Below are 8,433 nucleotides of genomic sequence, written 5' to 3' on the forward strand. Positions count from 1 at the left end.
TTCACCATCTGGATCACTTACTGTGCTGCCAGCATCTCCCCTGTAGGCAACACACACATAAGGTCCATCTAGCGGGGAAGCTGGTATACTGCTAAACGTCACTGTAAACAACCTAAAAAGTGATGGCACACTAGGAAGTACACCGATCACCTTATTTTAACTACCATATGGATGTCGGCACTATTAAAATTAAGCTGACACCCATAATGGCCTTTTAACTCACTTTACATTTTTCTTTGGGCCCCCACTTAGTTTAGAAGTGCATCCCTGTCGTCAGGTGTATGCCCGCCCTCTATCAAACCAAGTTTTTAGAGGGCGAGGACTGGTCAATGATGAAGCATGACACCCGGTGGTGTGTGAGACCAGTCCTTCACTTTTTGTGAGATGCCTACACTCACAATATAGCACTTTACTTTCATTAGCAATACTTAGACTGGTAGGGGTTCATTGTGGTACACAGTTTATGTTGGAGGCTGCCGTCTACCAGTACCCTGTGCCTCTGGTTCCCTCAGTCCAGATTTATCTGGCTATAGTGGTCACACACACACTAGGAAGTACACCACTTGCATGACCCTCCCTCAAGACAGCCCTCAAGCCAGCCACTGACAGCTGAAAGAGTCCCAAAAAAAAGCCCTATCTTTACACCTCAAATCAAACTCCAACAACTGCAAAGAACTCTTCAACATCATCAAGGAATTCTCAAACCCATCAGCAGCAACAAACAACATCACACCCTCACAGGAACTTAGCGACAACCTCGCATACGTCTTCCACAACAAGATCACCAAAATCGACAGGAACTTCGAACCCCAGCCCAAGCCCAACGACTTCTTCAACCAACCCTTCTGCCCTGCAACCACTGCACATGACTGACTGACCACGTGGAACGAGACCCCCCCCCCCCACGGGACACCACCTCCATCATGAACTGTTAGCCACAGCCAATTTCCCTGAGGAATGGAAGCATGCAGCGGTAAACGCCCTACTAAAGAAACCATCAGTCAACCTCAGCGAACTCAGCAACTACTGACCTATTTCTCTGATCCCTTTCCTAGCTACACTCACAGATAAAGCCATCAACCTACAACTCATCATGCATCTGGAATGGAACCATCAACTCATCTCTTCCCAATCGGGAGAGGAGTTGGCCTGACGGCTAGGGCGGTCAACCTCGAATCTGGGGAACTGGGTTTGTGTCCCGGCAATGACGCTGAACATCCTGTGATTAAGGGCAAATCACTTAATCTCCCCGTGCCTAACAAAAATGAATGTGTCCTCATGTAATGCAACTGGCGTTATGTAAAGCGCTCTGATACCCAATACCTTTGGGTCACATTTGCGCTTTATAAAACACTTTAAAAATTTAAAAAATCTGGATTCCAGAGCAACCACAGACACTAAACTGCAGTAATTTCAGCCACCAATGACATCCGTACCCTCCTTGACTGAGGAGAGACAACGGCACTGATCCTCCTGGACCTCATAGCAGTGTTCAACCGAGTCTTTCAACACACACTCATCGCAAGACTGTACATCGGAATCCAAGGAGACACTCTCAGATGGAACACCTCCTTCCTCATCGGAAGAAAACATAAGTTTGCCTACTACCATTATCCTCCGAACCCAAATAAATCATCTGTGGAGTACCTCATGGATCATCACTCAGTCCCACCCTCTTAAACATGTTCATATCACCTCTGGCTATCATCACCAGGGCCCAAAGACTTACATTCATATCCAATGCCAACGACACACAACTCGTTCTCTCCCTCTCCGAAGACTCAAGCAACAGCAAAACCAACTCCACAACTGCATGACCAGCATCACCAGCTGGATGAGGTACAACTGCCTGAGACTCAACACAGACAAGACAAAGGTTCTGATCTGTGGTAACAATTACTCCCCCTAGGATGCTTCCTGGTTGCCTACAGAATTCCGACCAACACCAACCCTGACCGACCACGCTAGAATTCTAGACATCATCTTGGACAACAAACTAACCATGATGGTCTAAGTCAACTCTGTCTCATCATCCTGCTTCTTCCTCTTACGCATGCTGCACAAGATCTTCAAATGTTTATTCCAGAGCTCAAGACGCACCATAACTCAAGCCCTTATCTCCAGCCAACTAGACTTCGGCAACGCTCTCGATGCAGGGATTGCAGCTCGCCCCCTCTGAAGGCTACAACTATATATATTGCCATGGCCGGATTCGTCCTTGACCTACTGCAACAAACCCACATCATCCCTCACCTCAGAGATCTCCACTGGCTCCCAGTTCAGAAGCGATCCCAGTTCAAACTACTCACCCATCCATACAAAGCCCTACACAACTGCAGACTCAACTACGTGAAGCACACCCTGAACTCTCAGAAGCCCAGCAGACACCTTCATTCTGTCTCCATATCGCTCGCTCACCCACCCCCGCATCTGACGCAGCGAGAGCATAGGATGCTCATTCTCCTACCTAGCAGCAAAGATTTGGAACAAACTCCCCCTACATCCCCGTACCACCACTTCAAATGAGCCAGCGTACCCTGCCAGCAAATGTATACCCTCATGGGTGACGAGCTGTGTTCTAATAATCAACTTATTGATTGATTGACTTTGATTTATTTTTTGTGAGAGGCAATGCAAGGGTTTTATCTCCTGAGTTCTTGAGTGAGTCCTAGTAATAAACGAGTATAAAAAAAGTATGCATGAGGTAAAATCTGATGACGAATTATTAAAATATATACTCTGAAATCACTTGTTTCATCTTAAACACAATGGACCAGATGTATAAAATAGGAACAGTGATTACCAAATTATGTTTTTTTACAAATTGGAATTAGGAAATCACTATTCCTAATGTATGAAACTCTTTTGAGTTTCATTGGAGACTCATAGTGGGTCGCAAAAAAACCTACCTTATGAATATTAATGAGGTAGGTTGTCATCTGTGACCCACTGGGATTCCCTGACATAACAGGAATGGGGACCTTCTGGGTCAGCAGATCACCAGGTCCTTTATTGCTTGTAACTAAAACAGTCTTTTTTTTTTTTAAATGCAAGCTGTTTTCTTTAAAGAAAAATGGGTGTGTTTAAAAAGACAATAATGAAATGTTGACTTTTTATTTTTTAAGAGCAGGCAGTTGTCCCTAGGACAAGATAGATATGTAGATAGATAGATAGATAGATAGATTGATTCTCTCCAACCTCAGCAGGCAAGGGTAAAATGGGCTCCTCAAAAACATCAACTATTATTGTTTTGGCTCTATTGAAAAGGAAAAGCATTCAACTTTTGTTTTACCTTTGCACAATATTTAAAGCAACAGGCAAATACTTAAGGGGAAATATACCATAGGTTCTATATATTGTTAAATTCGAATATGTTTATTAAGCCCCATGCTAGCTACATTAAAATTAGCAGTTGACCAACTTAAATGATACCAAGAAAGTCTCACAAACAACACATTATTGAGTGTTTTTTCAGATTAAAGGATTGTAATTACCAAATGATAAGCTGCACGAGAATCTGAAATGAATGAAGCAATCAAGTACTATTTTGGCGTCAGGTGATCGATGTTTTTATGCACGTTTGCTACCATTAAGCCACTAAGGAGCATATCTACAAGAAAGTGGCGAAGGGTGTTGTTAAGCCAAGAAGGCTAACAACACACGTAGTCACTTTAGAAACGCAGGGCTGCACCATATTTACTAGAATATGATGCAGCCCTGATTTTACCTTTGCACCATAGTGCAAGAGTGCTTGTGTTGAGGGGAAGATTATTTTTGTGCTGGAAGGTCCCCCTTTCTGCACAGAAACAATCTTTAAATGCCATTTTGTAACTTCTACGTGTGCTGCTTAACGCAGCACACATAGAAATTGCAAAGCAGCATTTTTTTTTTTAAATGATCGTTTATGTGCACGAAGGGGGACCTTCCTGCACATTAACAATAATTGGCGTTTTGCTGTTTCTATGTTGACTGCAGAATGCAGCACACATGGAAACAGCAAAAAACAAGGAGAGATAAAGCATTTCTCCTCGTTTCGCCTGTTTAAAACCAGGGTTTGCCTGGTCTTAATTTTGCCGCTGCATCCTATTCACGCTGCCCTTGTAAATAGGGGGCAGCATCAAAATCAATGGGTGTTGCAGTGGAACGTCCAACACAACACTTATTGCCCGCCCCTTTCACGCTGTGTAGCATGAAAGGGGGCCTTATTTACAAGGCAGCGTTAAGCCATGTTAAGTGGCTGAACACTGCCATGTAAATAAGGTGAAGCTCCTATCGCCACAACTACCTCACTAAAAGTTACGTTGTGGTGGCAATTGGGGCTTGTAAATGTGCCCCTAATTCTCTATACACACAAACCGTGATGCTGCTCCTTCTTTGAGTGTCAGGTACATGTACAAAGATGGCATTTACCAAACGATATCAGTACTCACACTCTGCAGCTCCATGTGAGCGGAAAATTCCTGAAGGTCGGCAGGTCTTGCCCAAAGACAATATCGACCTGTAATATGCCTCCGAGGATCAGGTCCCCCTCCCTTCGGTACTGAGAAAAATATCCTTTTTTCAAACTAAAGCCACAGCCATTTCTGGAGCTGGCGGCTTCCGCGGTGCTGCTGGGTAACAACAACAACAAAGTCAACACTAGAACCGGAAAACTGAAGAGTGGACTTTTATGTTTCTTGAACGATCCCATAGTCTTGAAATGTGTATCTGTGAGTGAGATTCTTCTGGAGAGAAGATCAAGCTGTGTACCCAGATAGAAAAGAAACAACTCTGTTCTCACTTCTAGTGTCTCAGCAAAAGGGCAGCAGGAGCAGGCCCCTTCAGAGACGTGCTACCTTACAAACCTCCATGGTGAGACAAATGGTAGATTTTGGGGCATTCGTAAATTAGGCTTTTTATTGAAAATCGAGGGTTCTGCCCTCTAATTGAGGAGATTGTCTAGGGGCCGAGCACCTGCCGGGGCGGGAATCACGTGCAACTGCAAGTCTTTAGAGAGTCAAAACCGCACATGGAAGACCACAGGTGCATGTTTTCACTGACGAGCTCCTTGGAAACAACGCAGGACTGTCATCATGTCAGCTGTAGGGAATATAAAAATGGAGTTATTCTCATGATAAAGAAAATGGAGCAAACATGCTTGTGATCAATGACCTCACTGTACGATGTATTTTAAGACAATAGCCTTACCAACAATTAGGGGCCTTTAGACATATGGGAATGGCCAGGCCAGCGTTCTGCACCAGCAGCATACGGAGGTTTCACATCTGTGGAATAATTAGTTTGAGAATACAGGACAATTGCCTTTTTAACATCAGCCATTATAATGTCCTAAGGGTGTAACGTGGAGCACAAGAATCCATTTGGCTCTCAAGGTGATCTTTTGTGAGAAATGGGCTGTTCGTGGCCTGGGCCGGGGTGAGCCCTGGTCAAGAACTAGCCACAATACGTGGCAGATTGAGTCACAAAAGTCACTAAAATTAATTTTTTGCTTAATCGTGGGTAGCTTGGCACAAAAGGCAGTCAACCTTGGCCTTAGAGGCAATGCTTAAGTATTTATGCATCACTTAAACAGTAATAAAGTAAAAACACAACACAAGAAAAATCTCACAATAATTTAGACTAGAATACATTTTAATAAAATATTTGATACCAAAATGACAACAATCCAATCTGTAGAACCAGAGTTTTTAATTCTTAGAGATTTAAGTGAAAATAGAGCCAAAGAGCACAAACAGCAGCTCACAATTATCTGGTCCTGAGAGACCGGGTGAAATTCACAAGTTCAGGCAGACTGCAATAGAGAGGGAACGGATACAGGGACCAAGTTAGTCTAGCTGAACGAGTTATCTTCACAGTCCAGTGCAAAGAGTTCCATTCATGGTGAAAGGGGACACGAGAGCAGGCAGACCTTTGCGCTTGGCCTTCAAAATAGCATGATGAGCAGACCGGTGCTTCACAGATGGTCATGGCTGTAGCGTGAAGATCCAGTCAGGTGTTGTTGGCCCGTAATGCCTGGAGATCCCCATTGGCAGTCACATTGAGTGGTCAATGCTGTAGCACGAAGAGTTGGTTTGCCGAAAATTCGCATTTTCATGTGAAGTGGGTAGCAAGGTCTTGGTGCATACGGGCCCACCCGTTCAAGTACCCGAGGAGCTCAAAAACTTAATGAGATCACTACAGAGGTCACACCAAGGGTCCGGCACCTGAGCGGCACCACTTTGGGGCCAGGAACTCGAGGCAAGAAGACTAGCCCTCGGAGTCACTCTGGTAGTCCAGGGTTCAGTATAAGAAGCAGCTCAAGCAGCAGGGAGCACCTCTGATTGTTCTATGCAGGCTCCAGGCAGCAAAGCGCAGTCCTTCCAGGTGCAGCTAACCCCTTCTATGCTCATGACAGAATGGTTCTCTCATGAGCATGAGTGCCAGTGTGCTCATGAAGGAACCATTCTGTCATGAGCACACATTCCACATTCTTTTTGCTTTGGGAGGTGGGAAAGAGCTTCCCCAACCTCCCAAAGCATACTGGCTGTTTTCATTGTAATGACAATCGCGCGTAAACAATGGGGTCGATTAGGGTGGCGGACGGACTTTGTTCGTCCCCCATCCTGTCGTGGCAAGGGACCGTCCGCCATAATGGTGGAGGTCCTGTGCGCCGAATTAGGATGCACCCGCCACAGTGGCGGGTGCATCCCACATTTTTAACATTGCGGCGGGCGGTGCTGAAATATGCATAAATCTCGCTTTTTTCAAATTGTATTCAGCTCTGCCAAAAATAGTAACGGGGTGTCACCAGCCATATAGGATGCACATTCCATAAATCATGATATATAGTAGTTATTACGATTCTTACCGCTGAATATTCCATTTAACGTCCAAGTCAACATTTTTTGACATTCACACGATCTGTTGTCAAAGGCCCTGTGAATTATAAATATATAGCGTAAGGCATGGGTACTCACAAACTTTCTCTCGGGGGCCAAATTTACAGTGTGGTTTGTGGCCGAGGGCCGCACCGGTGGAGGCGGAGTCAGTGGGATAGGGGGAAGGGGCTAGAAAGAAAACAACTGTGACCATGTAGTTGAACACAGGCCCCTGCAGCTGACGCGTTCATCCACTGAGCCAACGGGCCAGCATACACACACATCTCTCTTTCTGTCTCTCTCTCTCTCCCTCCCTATCTCTCCCTCCCTCTCTCTGTCTCCCTCCTTCTATCTCTCTCTCTCGCTCCCTCCTTCCCTCTCTTTCTGTCTCCCTCTGTCTCTTTCCCTCCGTCTCTCTCTGTCTTACCTCTCTTTCTCTCTCTGTCTCCCTCCCTCTGTTTCCTTCCCTCTCTCTGTCTCCCTCCATCTGTCCCCCTCTATCTGTGTCCCACTGTCCATCTCCCTCTGTCTCCCTCCCTCCGTCTGCCCTCTGTCTATCTCCCTCCCTCCCTCTGTCTGTCTCCATCCCTCACTCTGTCTCCCTCCCTCTGTCTGTCTCCCTCCCTCTGTCTGTCAGTCTCCCTCTGTCTGTCTGTCTCCCTCCCTCTGTCTGTCTGTCTCCCTCTGTCTGTCTCCCTCTATCTCCATCCCTCCCTCTGTCTCCCTCCCTCTGTCTGTCTCCATCCCTCCCTCTGCCTGTCTCCATCCCTTCCTCTGTCTGTCTCCCTGTCTCCCTGTCTCCCTCTGTCTGTCTCCCTCTCTCCCTCTGTCTGTCTCCCTCTCTCCCTCTGTCTGTCTCCCTCTTTCCCTCAGTCTGTCTCCCTCAGTCTGTCTCCCTCAGTCTGTCTCCATCCCTTCCTATGTCTGTCTCCCTCTCTCCCTGTCTCTCTCTCTCCCTGTCTCTCTCTATCGCTGTCTGTCTCTATCGCTGTCTGTCTCTATCGCTGTCTGTCTCTATCGCTGTCTGTCTCTATCGCTGTCTGTCTCTATCGCTGTCTATCTCTATCGCTGTCTGTCTCTACCGCTGTCTGTCTCTACCGCTGTCTGTCTCTGTCTGTCCCTGTCCCTGACCCTATCTAGCTCCGTCTGTCCCTGTCTCTGACCCTATCTAGATCCGTCTGTCCCTGTCTCTGACCCTATCTAGCTCCGTCTGTCCCTGTCTCTATCTGTCTCTGCCTCTATCTGTCTCTATATGTCTTTATCTGTCTCTATCTCTATCTGTCTCACCTCACCCGGCTCTCACTCCCTGCTGCCCTCCCACCTCACCCGGCTCTAACTCCCTGCTTCCCTATGTCACCGCACCCGGCTCTCACTCCCTGCTGCCCTCCACCTCCCTCACTTGGGCTCTCACTCCCTGCTCTGCCCTCCCACCTCCCTCACCCGGGCACTCACTCCATGCGCCCTCCACCTCCCTCACCCAGGCTCTCCCTGCTCTGCCCTCCACCTCCCTCATCCAGGCTCTCACTCCCTGCTCTGCCCTCCACCTCCCTCACCCGGGCTCTCACTCCCTGCTCTG

The sequence above is a fragment of the Lissotriton helveticus genome, chromosome 6 (assembly GCF_964261635.1).
Source record: "Lissotriton helveticus chromosome 6, aLisHel1.1, whole genome shotgun sequence".
Taxonomy (NCBI): Eukaryota; Metazoa; Chordata; class Amphibia; order Caudata; family Salamandridae; genus Lissotriton; species Lissotriton helveticus.